This window comes from Gopherus evgoodei, chromosome 4, assembly GCF_007399415.2.
Source record: "Gopherus evgoodei ecotype Sinaloan lineage chromosome 4, rGopEvg1_v1.p, whole genome shotgun sequence".
In the NCBI taxonomy this organism is placed as follows: domain Eukaryota; kingdom Metazoa; phylum Chordata; order Testudines; family Testudinidae; genus Gopherus; species Gopherus evgoodei.
The window spans coordinates 131,598,845-131,613,431 of NC_044325.1; the positions used below are offsets into that span (position 1 = coordinate 131,598,845).

Consider the following 14,587-nt stretch of genomic DNA (forward strand, 5'->3'; position numbering starts at 1 on the left):
CCTCAGTCCTGACGTCCAGATCTGGGCTCCCCACTATGGCTGTGCCAATGCACCACAGCCCTTGACTAAGACAGGGCTTCTCCGTACTTCCACAAATGCCAAGAAAGTCCAGGAAAAGCTGCTGCTACCACAAATATGCCAAACCCAACATTTGCTGCCCCATCTCTCCACCAGCGAACTGCAGGGCTCAGCCAGACCAAACACATCACAGCAGGACCTACGATAACAGCAGCATGGCCACTGATTCAATGGCTTCAGGCATCCCTGCTCAGCCACCGCTGTCATCCCCAAGCCCTGGCCTGTGTGAAATGAATTCAGTGGGTCTCAGGCTCCTTTCAAACACACAAGCGTTGACAGAAAACCAACATGACAACTGACTTCCTCGTTTGCAGCCTCAGCAGAGAGCCCAAGGGTGAGTGGGCTGTGGAGACTGGAGGACAGACCTGACAGGGCAGGGCTGAGATGCCCTGGCAGAGGTCAGTGGTAGGAAGCCTGGCTCTCCCGGGCTGTGATGGGCAGTGTGATTACTGATGCTGCGGTGGAGCCTAGGTGTGCCAGCGAGGGTCAGAGCCCATCACACCAGGTGCCACACACATGTAATGAGAAGCCAGGCCCTGCCCTGGTGAGCGTACAATCTATGTAGCTGCCTGTTCACTGGAGACACCTGGCACCATCAGCCAGTGAGCCTCGGACCTCAAAGGAAATAAACGAGCACTCAGGAGCTGTGCTTGCCAGCACAGGTGTGCCAGACCCCAGATGGTGTAAACCAGCACAGATCCCGACAGATCAGAGCAGCTGATCTGCACCATCTGCGCGTCAGTCCATGTTTTTCAGCAGTTGCTGGTTCTAGAAGTGAGAGAAGGCAACCCCACCCTAAGTCAGTATTTTCTCTCTGTCTCCATCCCCTCTCCTCCTCCCTAGCCCAGAGCAGGCAAGTTATCAGAATATCACATGTGCTTCCCATTACTGTCTCCTGATACTTGGGATTTACCAGCCCTCTCGCTCTGGGGAAGGGCTTCCCCTGCTCGCTAGGCATCTGCAGTGGGCTCAGACACCGGGGAGGGGGGTCCAGCCACCGGCGTAGCAGAAAGGACGATGCGCTTTGCATGGCAGCCCCTCAGGCAGGAACACATAGAGCTGGCGAAGCTGCATCCAGCCTCTTTCTCCACACAGCAGGGGGAGCTGAGCTCCACTGAGTGCTGCGCGTGGTACAAGGAGCAGGATTGGCTGGGCCGTGGCTAGGATACAAGATTGAATTGTTGCCAGCGAGCTGAGGGAATATCCCAAGTAGGCTTTGCTAATGCACAAAAAGCAAAGTAGTCCAAGACCTTCCCGGAGCCTCAACCCCTGGGGTCTCCCGGGGAATACAGAGACAACAGGGCTCTACCAAAGGGAGTGGGTGGTGCTGCAGGGAAGGCTGAGGGTGCTCTGGTGCTACCTCAGTATCTGGTCTGAGGCTGCTGTTTAGTGCTTTGAGATCCCCAGTGATGATCGCCATTACAGCCTGCAGATTATTGATTCCTCCATTGATAAGATGTGCATTTCCCTTCGACCACAGGAAGACTGTCCATCAAAACAATGGTCCAGACCCTCCATGGGTGTCTGCAGCTGTAGCTCTCTGGTTCAGATGTTGCACTCAGTTACACCAGTGTAAATCAGGAGTGACTCCACTGGGCCCCGTTCTCCTCTCATTCCCCTGGTGTAAATCAGGAGTGACTCCAGTGAAGTCAATGAAGGGACACTGGGGTAAGGGAGAGAACCCAGGCCCTGCTCTCAGTCAGTGCTCATGCTCCTTCCCAGAGGATGCAGCCCTCTCTCAGCACCGTGCACCCTGCAGCACCCTACATGGCCTGATGGGCAATACCAGGCCTCAGATACTTGGCACAGGGGACACTCAGCCTCTGTCCCCATTGCCCAGCTGCCTAGCGCTCTCGGGGGCTGCTGGAAACCAACCCAAGAGCAAGCACCAACACAGGAACAGCCAGGATGGGGAGGCAATGGCAAGGGATGTGTCACATGCCATGGTGAAGACTCAGCGGGGCAGCTCTAGCAAAGCTCACTGGCATGGCAGGGGTTAAAGAAAGTGCACCCCTCCCCTTCCAGTAGCTGAGCATTTCCGCACCTCACAGCGAATGCACCAGACCCTGCCCCCTGTCATACACAGACAGCTAAGGGTTAATGTTCTTTTACCTGTAAAGGGGTAACACCAGTAACCTGAAACACCTGACCAGAGGACCAATCAGGAAACAAGACTTTTTCAAATCTGGGTGGAGGGAAGTTTTGGGTGTGAGTCCTTTGTTCTTTGTCTTGTGTCTGTGCCCTCTCGGCTCTGAGCGTGATTTTTCTATCTCCTGGCTTTCTAATCTTCTGTTTCCAAGTTGTAAGTACAAGGATAGTAAGACAATAGGTTTATATTGTTTTCTTTTGTATTTACATGTGTGTAGTTGCTGGAATGTTTTAAATTGTATTCTTTTTGGGATAAGGCTGTTTATTCATTTTTCTTTTAAGCAATTGACCCTGTATATTGTCAACTTGATACAGAGCCTATTTTTAATGTCCTTTTTTCTTTCTTTTTATATAAAGCTTTCTTTTTAAGACCTGTTGGAGTTTTTCTTTAGTGGGGACTCCAGGGAATTGAGTCTGCAGCTCACCAGGGAATTGGTGGGAGGAAGAAGTCAGGGGGGAAATCTCTTTGTGTTAGATTTACTAAGCCTGACTTTGCATACCCTCTGGGTGAGGGGGGGAGAGAGATTAGCTCTCTCGGTACTTGTGTTTCCAGGACTGGAAGCAGGGAATCTCCTAGGGTCGTCCAGGGAGGGGAGCCTGGGAGGAAGTAACAAGGAAACAAGGGGAGGGGGTTATTTCCCTTTGTTGTGAGACTCAAGGAATCTGAGTCTGGGGGTCCCCCAGGGAAGGTTTTGGGGAGACCACAGTGAGCTAGGCACTGTATAATTCCTGGCTGGTGGGAGCATTACCAGGTCCAAGCCGGTAACTAAGCTTGGAGGTTTTCATGCTAACACCCATATTTTGGACGCTAAGGTCCAGATCTGGGAAAAAATGTTATGACACCCCCCCACTGGCTGATGGGAGAGTCCCTAGCACCAAGCTGGTGGATCAGCTCTGCCATTGCCCAGCTGGGAGATCTTACCATGAGTTGCACCGCCCCTTCGGCATGCTGATCAGGAGTGAAGCACTCACTCAGGGCATCCCCACACCTGCAGGGCAGTGAGGAGATCACTCATGGCTTTCCCACACAGAAAAAGAGCAGGCAAATTGGTTGAAACAACAGTAAAAAACAGAATCATCAGACATATAGATGAATACAATTTGTTGGGGAAGAGTCAACACGGCTTTCGTAAAGGGAAATCATGCCTCAACAATCTGCTAGAATTCTATGAGAGGGTCAATGAATGTGTGGACAATGATGATCCAGTGGATATAGTGTACCTGGACTTTCAGAAAGCCTTTGACAGGGTCCCTCACCAAAGGCTCTTAAGCACACTAAATAGTCATAGGATAAGAGGGAAGATCCTCTCCTGGACCAGTAACTGATTAAAAGACAGGAAACAACAGTTGGAATAAATGGTCAGTTTTTAGAATGCAGAGAGGTAAATAGGGGGGGTCCCCCAAGGATCTGTAGTGGGACCAGTGCTGTGCAACATATTCATAAATGATCTAGAAAAGGAGGTGAACATGAGGTAACAAAATTTGCTGTTGATACAAAATTATTCAAGCTAGTTAAGTTCCAAGTTGAATGTGAAGAAATTGCGAAGAGATCTCACAAAACTGGGCACCAATATGGCAAATGAAATTCAACACTGATAAGCATAAAGTAAAGCACGTTGGAAAAAATAATCCCAACTATACATATAAAACGATGGGGTCTAAATGAGCTGTTACCACTCAAGAAAGAGATCTTGGAGTCATTGTGGATAGTTGTCTGCAAACATCCACTCAATGTGCAGCAGCAGTCAAAAAAGCAAACAGAAGCATTAGGAACCATTAGGAGAGGGAAAGATAATAAAACAGTAAATACAATGCCACTATATAAATCCATGGTACGCCCACACCTTGAACAGTGTGTGCAGATCTGGTTGCTCCATCTCAGAAAAGATATATTAGAATTGGAAAAGGTAAAGAGTGGAGCCATAAAATGATTAGGGGTATGGAACAGTTTCTATATAAGGAGAGATTAAACACACTGGGACTATTCTTCTTAAAACAGAGATGACTAAGGGGGGGGGAGATGTGATAGATTTCTATAAATCATGACGGGTGTGGAGAAAATCAATAGGGAAGTGTTATTTACCCCTGCACACAACACGAGAACTAGGGGTCACCTGATGATATTAGTAGGTAGCAGGTTTAAAACAAACAAAAGGAAGTATTTCTTCCCACAATGCACAGTCAACCTGTGGAACTCCTTGCCAGGGAATGTTGTGAAGGACAAAACTCTACAGGGTTCCAAAAAAGAACTAGAGAAGTTCCTGATGGAAGCAGACAGGATCGGCTAACAGGGTTTAGAGGGGTAGTGTGGGGGTGGGGGCTAGATGCATGTAATAGTCTTTAAACTTAAAGCCAAAAACACCCCCTGATAAAAACAAAACATCAACAAAGGACCCAGCTGCAGAAGTAAAAAAAAATGCAGGCAAAAGTCCAGTAGCAGAGTGGGGGCTATCCAGTTTATTGCACCCAATGCAGCATGTATGATTATTTGCCCTATGGGCAGGTGGCATACGTGTGCATTTGGTGCAAGGAGCTCCTGGCCCTCAAAGACCAAATACAGGCTTTGGAGATGAGAGTGGCTGAACTGGAGGAGCTGAGGACAGAGAGGTACATAGTTTCTTGACACCTTAAATGACTGCTTCTTGGAGCAGCTGGCCCTAGAACCCACCAAAGGAGAGGCAATTCTTGATTCAGTCCTAAGTGGAGCACAGGATCTGGTCCAAGAGGTGAATATCGCTGGACCGCTTGGTAATAGTGACCATAATATAATTAAATTTAACATCCCTGTAGTGGGGAAAACACTGTAGCATTTAATTTCAGAAACGGGGACTACACAAAAATAAGGAGGTCAGTTAAACAGAAATTAAAAGGTACAACACCAAAAGTGAAATCCCTGCAAGCTGTGTGGAAACTTTTTAAAGACAATATAATAGAAGCTCAACTTAAATGTATACCCCAAATTAAAAAACATAGTAAGAGAACCAAAAAAGTGCTACCGTGGCTAAACAACAAAATAAAAGAAGCAGTGAGAGGCAAAAAGCATCCTTTAAAAAGTAGAATATAAATCCAAGTGAGGAAGATAGAAAGGAGCATAAACACGGGCAAATGAAGTGTAAAAATACAATTAGGAAGGCCAAAAGAGAATTTGAAGAACAGCCAGCCAAAGACTCATAGACTCTAGGACTGGAAGGGACCTCGAGAGGTCATCGAGTCCAGTCCCCTGCCCTCATGGCAGGACCAAATACTGTCTAGACCATCCCTGATAGACATTTATCTAACCTACTCTTAAATATCTCCAGCGATGGAGATTCCACAACTTCCCTAGGCAATCTATTCCAGTGTTTAACTACCCTGACAGTTAGGAACTTTTTCCTAATGTCCAACCTAAATCTCCCTTGTTGCAGTTTAAGCCCATTGCTTCTTGTTCTATCATTGGAGGCTAAGGTGAACAAGTTTTCTCCCTCCTCCTGATGACACCCTTTTAGATACCTGAAAACTGCTATCATGTCCCCGCTCAGTCTTCTCTTTTCCAAATTAAACAAACCCAATTCCTTCAGCCTTCCTTCATAGGTCATGTTTTCAAGACCTTTAAATATTCTTGTTGCTCTTCTCTGGACCCTCTCCAATTTCTCCACATCTTTCTTGAAATGCGGTGCCCAGAACTGGACACAATACTCCAGTTGAGGCCTAACCAGCGCAGAATAAAGCGGAAGAATGACTTCTCGTGTCTTGTTTACAACACACCTGTTAATGCATCCCAGAATCACGTTTGCTTTTTTTGCAGCAGTATCACACTGTTGACTCATATTAAGCTTGTGGTCCACTATGACCCCTAGATCTCTTTCTGCCATACTCCTTCCTAGATAGTCTCTTCCCATTCTGTATGTGTGAAACTGATTGTTCCTTCCTAAGTGGAGCACTTTGCATTTATCTTTATTGAACTTCATCCTGTTTACCTCAGACCATTTCTCCAATTTGTTCAGATCATTTTGAATTTTGACCCTGTCCTCCAAAGCAGTTGCAATCCCTCCCAGTTTGGTATCGTCCGCAAACTTAATAAGCGTACTTTCTATGCCAACATCTAAATCGTTGACTCAAAAAGTAATAGCAAAAAAAAAAAAAAAAGTTAAGTACATCAGAAGCAGGGAGCCTGCTAAACTGCCAGTGGGGCCACTTGATGATTGAGGTGCTAAAGGAGCACTCAAAGACAATAAGGCCATTGCAGAGAACCTAAATGAATTCTTTGTATGGGTCTTCATGGTTGAGGATGTGAGGGAGATTTCCAAACCTGAGCCATTCTTTTTTGGTGAAAAATCTGTCCCAAATGGAGGTGTCAATAGAGGAGGTTTTGGACAAATTGATAAACTAAACAGTAATAAGTCACGAGGATCAGCTAGTATTCACCCAAGAGTTCTGAAGGAACTCAAATGTGAAATTGCACAACTGCTAACTGTGGTTTGTAACCTGTCATTTAAATCAGCTTCTGTATCAAATGACAGGAGGATAGCTAATGTGACACCAATTTTTAAAAAGGGCTCTAGAGATGACCCTGGCAATTCCAGGCCGCTAAGCCTGACATCAGACTGGTTGAAACTATAGTACAGAACAAAATCGTCAGACACATAGATGAACATGATTTGTTGGGGAAGAATCAACATATTTTTTGTAACGGGAAATCATGCCTCACCAATCTATTAGAATTCTTTGAGGGGGTCAACAAGCATGTGGACAAGAGGAATCCAGTGGATATAGAGTATTTAGATTTTCAGAAAGCCTTTGACAAGGTCCCTCAACAAAGGCTCTTAAGCAAAGTAAGCTGTCGTGGAATAATAGAGAAGGTTCTCTCATGGATGGGTAGCTAGTTAAAAGATAGGAAACAAAGGGTAGGAATAAATGGTCAGTTCTCAGAATGGAGAGGGGTAAATAGTGGTGTCCCCCAGGAGTCTGTACTGGGATCAGTCCTATTCAACATATTCATAAATGATCTGGAAAAAGGGATAAACAGTGAGGTAACAAAATTAGCAGATGATACAAAACTAAGTTAAGTCCCAGGCAGACTGCGAATAGCTACAAAAGGATCACTCAAAACTGGGTGACTGGGCAAATAAATGGCAAATGAAATTCAATATTAATAAATGCAATGAAATGCACATTGGAAAACATAATCCCAACTATACGTATAAAATGAAGGGGTCTAAATTAGCTGTTACCACTCAAGAGAGAGATCTTGGAGTCATTGTTGGTACTTCTCTGAAAACATCCACTCAATGTGCAGCGACAGTCAAAAAAGCAAACAGAATTTTGGGAATCATTAGGAAAGGGATAGATAATAACAGAGAAAATCCATGATACGTCCACCTCTTGAATACTGTGGGCAGATCTGGTCACCCCGTCTTAAAAAAGATATATTGGAATTGGAAAAAGTTCAGAAAAGGGCAACAAAAAAGATTAGGGGTATGGAACAGCTTCTGTATGAGGACAGATTAACAAAACTGGGACTTTTCAGCTTGGAAAAGAGATGACTAAAGGGGGATATGATAGATGTCTATAAAATCATGACTGGTGTGGAGAAAGTAAATAAGGAAATGTTTTTTTCACACAATGCACAGTCAACCTGTGGAACTCTTTGCCAGAGGAAGTTGTGAAGGCCAATGCTATAATGGGGTTCAAAAATGAACTAGATAAACTCATGGAAGATAGGTCCATCAATTGCTATTATCCAGGATGGGCAGCGATGGTGTCACTAGCCTCTGTTTGCCAGAGGCTGCGAATGGATCACTTGGTGATTCTCTGTTCTGTTCATTCCCTCTGCGGCACCTGGATTGGCCACTGTCAGAAGACAGGATAATGGGCTAGATGGACCTTTCATCTGACCCAGTATGGCTGTTTTTATGTTCTCATCATCAGGGGCAGCTCTAGGTATTTTGCTGCTCCAAGCACAGCAGGTAGGCTTGCCTGCCGGAGGTCTGCTGAAGCCATGGGACCAGCAGACCCTCTGCAGGCAGGCTGCCAAAGGCAGCCTGCCTGCTGCCCTTGCGGCAACCGGCAGAGTGCCCCCAGTGGCTTGTTGCCCCAGGCATGCGTTTGGTGTGCTGGTGCCGCCCCCTGCTTATCACAGAATCGTAGAATATCAGGGTTGGATGGGACCTCAGGAAATCATCTAGTCCAACCCCCTGCTCAAGGCAGGACTAATCCCCAGACAGATTTTTACCCCAGTTCCCTAAATGGACCCCTCAAGGATTGAACTCACAATGCTGGGTTTAGCAGGCCAATGCTCAAACCACTGAACTATCCCTACCCCCCTTATACCACAGATATATTCATTTGCAGATTATTTATTACAAGGGCAGAGCCTGAATCCATAAAGGTGAGAAGTGGCTGGGAGTCAGGACTCCTGGGTTCTCTTCCTGGCTCTGGGAGGGGAGTGGGGTCTAGTGGGTTAGAGCAGAGGGGAAGGGAGTCAGGACTCCTGGGTTCTCTTCCTATCTCTGCTCTGCCACTGACTTGCTCTATGTTCTTGGGCAACTCACTTCACTTCTCTGTGCCTTAGTTTCTCCATCTATAAAAGGGGGACAGCATGGCCCTGCCTCCCAGACATTTGTATAGCACACGGGGATGCTGTAATATTAGTCAGATCGAAGGCCAGCAGGGACCATTGTGATAATCTACTCTGGCTTCCTGAATAACCCGACGGTAGCCCAGCCAGGTGTGAGCCCAGGATGTGGAGTTTCCTCAAGAGTTGTCAGCTGCCCAAGCACCCAATGCAGTGAAAGGGAAATGATCTCAGGGCTGCTGTTGGCTTTGGCTGGGAAGATTCAGGATGCTGGGCCCGGGCCAGTCAGGCAGTAGTGCTGGACTCATATAGCACCTTTCTGCCAGGAATTGCTGAGCACCGCCCATGGGCAGGGAGGTATCAATCATCTGCTTTTACAGACAGTGAAACTGACTTACAGGGAACAAGTCCAGGGTCACAAAATGAGTTGGTGGCAGAACTAACAAGAGACACCAGGAGTCACAATCCCCCCACCCTGCCCTAATCCCCAGGCCACACTCCGCCTCAGAGCCAGGACTGGGACCCAGGAGTCCTGGCTGCTAGGCCCTGCTCCCAGGTGGTGCCTTCAGTTGTTGGTTTCTGGTTTAAGCCACTCCGCAGGTTGTCCCAGGCCAGGAGATTTCTCTCTTCCTGGAGCTATCTTTCTCTGTACCTGGTGCTGAAGGGAGATGATGCCAGCACAGCGACCGCTCAGCACTATCAGGCCCTGAGGCCTAGTTAAAGAGATGCTTAGAGGTTCTTTGGTCTGGCTTCCCTGGGCTGGAGTTTCCCACCATGTCTCTTAATTAGCCCAGACAGGTTTCAGGAGGTTTTCTCATTAGAGCAAGAGCTCATTCTGTCAGCATCTGATATGCCCATCGACCAGGGCTGGGACTCATTCCAGCTCAGCGCATCGATTCACAGCTAGCTGCACTCCCGTAGCCCTAGGAGTTTTCTTTCTGCCCCAGGAGAACTGCAAAGGCCTCCAGCTACGATCAGCTGAGCCGGAAGGACTGGGGTGGGGGCGGGAGATTTTGATTGTATGTTTTGTGGCTTTTGCCCTGATCCACACACCTGAAACGCTGACTAGTCGCTAGAGCAGGGCAGTTGGCACTAGGGCTCCTAGTTCTATTCCCTGAGAAGGGATGTTAACCACAGAACCTGGCCAGTCTCCTACTCAGCGAATTGCTCTCCTCCCCTGTGATTTCTCTTGTGCCGATATGCAACAGTCTCATTCACTTCCTGCTTGGACTGTTGTTACTGTCCAACGACTGCTGGGCTCCGCCCTAGAGGTGGCTGCATTTCATGAGAGCCTGGTGGAAACAGCAATCATTCACAAGGAGAAAGAAGAGATGAGTAGGCTTCCAGCAAGTGGTCCATGAGTCTGCTAGTGCCTTCCAGCTCTTTGGTTCCAGCAGTAGCATTCGATACTCTTATATCCACAGGTTCCAGGTGCAATCCCTGCAGATGGCCCATCCAGGAGCACTGTTACCTGTAGCTCTTGCAAGGCAGATCAGAACTAGCCTGTCGGCCCAGCATGCGCTGAGTGGGGACGCCCTGGGCAATGTGTAAGGAAGGGAGGTGCTACTCCACGGGGCTGCAGGGTAGCTAAACTCCTGACTGGGAGGGGTGCTCAGAGCAGCAGTGACAATGGGGGTCTAAACCCGAACAATGTGATGTGACCCCGTAACATGCAGCCATGCAGCTGCCTCCCAGCCCATGGCAGCAAGAGGCAGGGAGGGAGGGGTGCAGGAAGACAGAGTGTGGATGCTAGGCTAGGGGAGGCTAGAAGGCTGCTCATAGGCAGTGTGGATGGGGTGGGTTTGGTACTGTTTAGGGGGAGCATGAGGGGTGGGCAAGGAAACCCTTCCAGAGACCTGAGTCAGCAGCAATAGTGCAGACCTTGAGAGAGGCTAGGAGGAGCAGGCAGCTGAGAGGTGGCAGTGGTGGGAGGTTAGAGGAGATCTTGGATGTAGATGGGGTCATGAAGGCCCTGGGAGACCAGAGCAGTGATTTGGGTGGACAGGCCAGAAGGCAGCTGTGCCCACGTCAGAGAGCCTGAAGGGGTCTCAGGGAGAGTCGGGGGCCTCTGTGAGCAGATAGGTGATTCCTCCCAGGGCAAGTGGGGAGAGCAGGAGACACAGGGCTGCATCAGGGGCAAAGCACCACTAGGGCTCGGGTCCCTGGGGAAGCTCATCCAGGGACCCCCCCAGCTGGGGGGAGCGGTTTGCTGATGGTTCAGTCCTGCCCCTCCTCCCCCACTCCATGTGGTGCATTAGATCAGCCCATTGAAGCACATCCCAGGACTTGGCGAGCAGCCCCCAGACCTCTAATGGGCATCAACTGATTTGTTAGCTGAGACAGATTGGCCCATTAATCACACGTGGGCAGGCCAGGGAACCAGGGCCTGGAGCTTGGCTGGTGATGCCAGGAGGGGAGGGTTGGCTGCATCTCCCCTGCTTCCCCTTGGGAGGCCTGATCTGACGAGAGTGCCCACCTCAGCACAGGTCACCAGGCCGATCTGACGCCACAGCCCCCTGCGCTAGAGAGGTGCCCTCAGATGAGCACCAGGCTCTTTGTACCCAGGGCAGCTCAGTTGTGAGCGGAGTGCTCCCATGACTCTCGCCTTCCTTAGCTGTTCCTAAGCTCACCAATGGGGACAGCTGAAGGACCCTAAAATCCCACGCCACAGCTGCCTGCTGAGCTCCAGAGCAGGTGTTGCGGAGATCCCCTAACTGGGCTGTGCACGAACTGTGCTGCGGTCCCAGAACTGCTGCCCCTTCTTCCCTGGAGCCCTCCCCAGGACACAGCTGGGAAAGGCCCAGGGAGCTGGGGGAGCTTTGGCTCTATTTGCACCATTACAGCCATGGCGTTTGGTGCTGCACATCCCGGCGTAGGGAAGAGCCCCTGCCTCAGGGAGCTTACAGTGGAAATAGACAAGCTCAGCACAAGGGAGCTGAAGGCAGCGCAAGCAAGCCCCTGAGGTCAGCCAGTGACTCCTGGGCGGAGTCAGGAGTTGAGCCCCCAGTGCCTGAAGCCCTGGGCTCTGCCTCAGCCGCAAGCCCAACACTCCACTCAACCTGGAAGTGCCGGGTCAGTTTGCTGCCCTCATACTGCTGAGCACAGCAGAGCGCCAGGCACCTGCCATGCACATCTATAGAATGACTGTTGTGTCAGCTGAGCGTGCCCGCACCTCCCTCATCCTGCCTCGTAGCCAAGCAGGGGACTCCAGTCTCCAGGACTTTCCAGGCACCCAGCTCACCCCTCGAGCTACTGAGCCAATATCCTGTGGCCAAATGGGGAAGAACCTTTGAAAGCTGGGCGCCATGGTCTCCTTAACCAACTGGCTGATCAACCCTGGGCCAAGAGAGGATGACGAGATTCCTCAGCACGGCCTCCTCTTATCTCCGGGGCTCTCCAAAAATACTTTTAGCACCTAGATGCCTACCAAGTGCAAAGTGGCAGCCAGAGATGCTGTGCCCAGATCCAGTCAGTCTGCAAATACAGCTGAGCAAAGATAAGGCCCCGCTCCCAGGTCCCTCTTAGCACCTGCTGTATGTCAATAGGCTCACTGGCCTCTTCCTCAGGCGCTTCTTAGGAGCCTGATCCAGAGATGTGCTGAGTACATCCAAAGGGGCACTCAGCTCCCGCAGGACCATGTCCTTAATGCACGTAGGAATTTATCCTTTAGGAACCATGTGCTACTGGCCAGCTCGGCTGGCTGCTCACAGCTGATGGCATTCCAGCCACCCAGAGGGCAATCAGAGTAAAGGAAACACAGGGACACTGTGTATGTACCTCAGCATGCTTGGGGATGGGCTCTGCAGGGCCCCGGGTAGGAATGCTGAGCTGCTCCAGGAGCAGGTCTGTCAGCCAGAAGGATGAAGAGAAGAACACAGCAGCAGAGACCATGGGGAGGCTCTGGCCCAGTTCAGCACCAGCTGGCAGAGGCAGTAGGCAATGAAGGGGCTAGCACAAGAGTGTCAGCTCCGGAAGACCTCTCAGCCACTCCAGAGCTCTGGCCTGGGTCAGCCTCTGCCTGCTTGCATTGCTCTGGAGAGCGGTGAGAGAGCTTGGTTCTGGGGGGCTCTCAGTACTCCCGTCCCAGCCTCGCTGCAGGGAAAAGGGAATGAGCTCTGGCTGGGAAGTATCCCCTGCTCAGAAGATCCACCCACCCCAGGACCAACTTGAGCCAAAAGGAGTTGCTATAGAACACAGTGGCTATGGGAGCACAGGATCTGTGGGAGACAGCCCAACCAGAGTGTAGAACTAGACCTGATGAGCCACCAAGGAGATGGTCCACATGGGACCTAATCCTGGTAGGTCTTTTCTGTCTCTATATTATGATTCCAGGAGTCAGGCCATAGAGAGCTATTAGCAGTGATCTTCAGTCCCAAAATCCACCAGCAAGGGCGCTGCGGGCACAATCCGGGGACACTGGCTGTAAGGGACTCCCAGGGACTCAAATACCAGCTTCTGCCAGGAGGGGGTGCAAGAAGGGAATGGTGCAGGAGCGCTGGCTTTATGGGAAGTTCCCAGCAACTCCAGTGCCAGCCTCTGCCAGCAGAGGGTGCTCTGTTATTGAAGCCCATGTAGAAGGGCCTGGACGAAGTGGGATTTTAAGGAAACAAACACACCTATGATTTGGGGCTAGGGGGCTGATTTTTTGTTTTTCTCCTAAGAGTCAGGCTGATTAGGGGTAGTGCAAACAGCTGAGGAGGGGAACACCAAGGAAAGGGGGGAGGGGAATCCATCAGCCCAGGTCCTTAACAGAAAAAAATCAAATCAAATCTCAAATAAACAGGAAAAAACCCACTTGACATCATGGTTTCTTGGCTCCCCCACCCGTTTTTCTTTTTGAAAACCAAGGTCAAGTTGTACAGCTCCGACAAAGCCCCTTCATTTTCTGATCCAGTGATTTCCATAGGAGAGGGATTCAGAATTAATTCCTTCGCTGGTTACAGTGGCAGATCAGACATCAATCACCATGCAAGGAACTCGGACACACACAAGAGACAGAAGGAAAAATTATCAGCCAGATCCTCAGCTGGTGTAAATCAGTGGACACCTGTCACAAATTTACACAGACTGCCAGATTCTGCTCTCACACCAGTTACACCAATAACTACTCCAGAGATTTCTACAGTGACTCTTGATTTACACCAGAATCACTGATATCAGAACCAGGCCCGTGGCCAGACTCTGATCTCCTGGAGCAGGTTTAACACCAGAGTAATTCCATGGCTATAGGTAGTGACGCGGAGGGGGGAGCTTTCAGGTCATAAATGTGTTTGGAATCTGAAATTCTGCTCAAGTTCTCACTCCTTCCCCCCACCCCCAAGTGAAATGGAATCACTTATCCCGAACACTTCTTAAGAAGCAGTCTCTAGGTGAATTACAGCAGTGCGATATAATCACAGGGAATACAGGCAGGGTTAGAAAAACAGTCTAACTTCTGCAGAGCGGAAAGAATTTATTTTAATTTGATTTTCGTATCTTTTCTCCTTCCTGGGGCAAAACACCCCCAAACAAAAACAGCTTCCTGCCCAACCACTGTTACAAGAGGAACGCACCCCGTGGATTATATATAAGGAGCTAATTATCTGACTTGCTACACAATGAATGGTTGGATGAGTTCTGCGACCGAAGGCATTGCTAAAAGCAGGTGTGTGCTGCGTGCATGGCTGCCCTGGAAAGAGAATACGGGCCTGTTTGGTGGGTGCTGAGGCGAGCCATCGGAGAAATGCTCTAATCCTGTCTAGAGGCCCATGGGGAGCTGCTCAGCTCTGGGGCCCTGCCAGCTCCAGAGTTAGGCAGTGCCCCTGTAGT

General features: G+C 49.5%; 1 protein-coding gene across 3 annotated transcripts in view; it reads right to left on the bottom strand.

Annotated features, from left to right (window-relative positions):
• The window catches only part of LOC115650746 (copine-5), a 197,947-nt gene that overhangs the window by 170,982 nt on the left and 12,378 nt on the right, over positions 1 to 14,587 (bottom strand). The gene's annotated exons all lie outside the window — the stretch shown is intronic.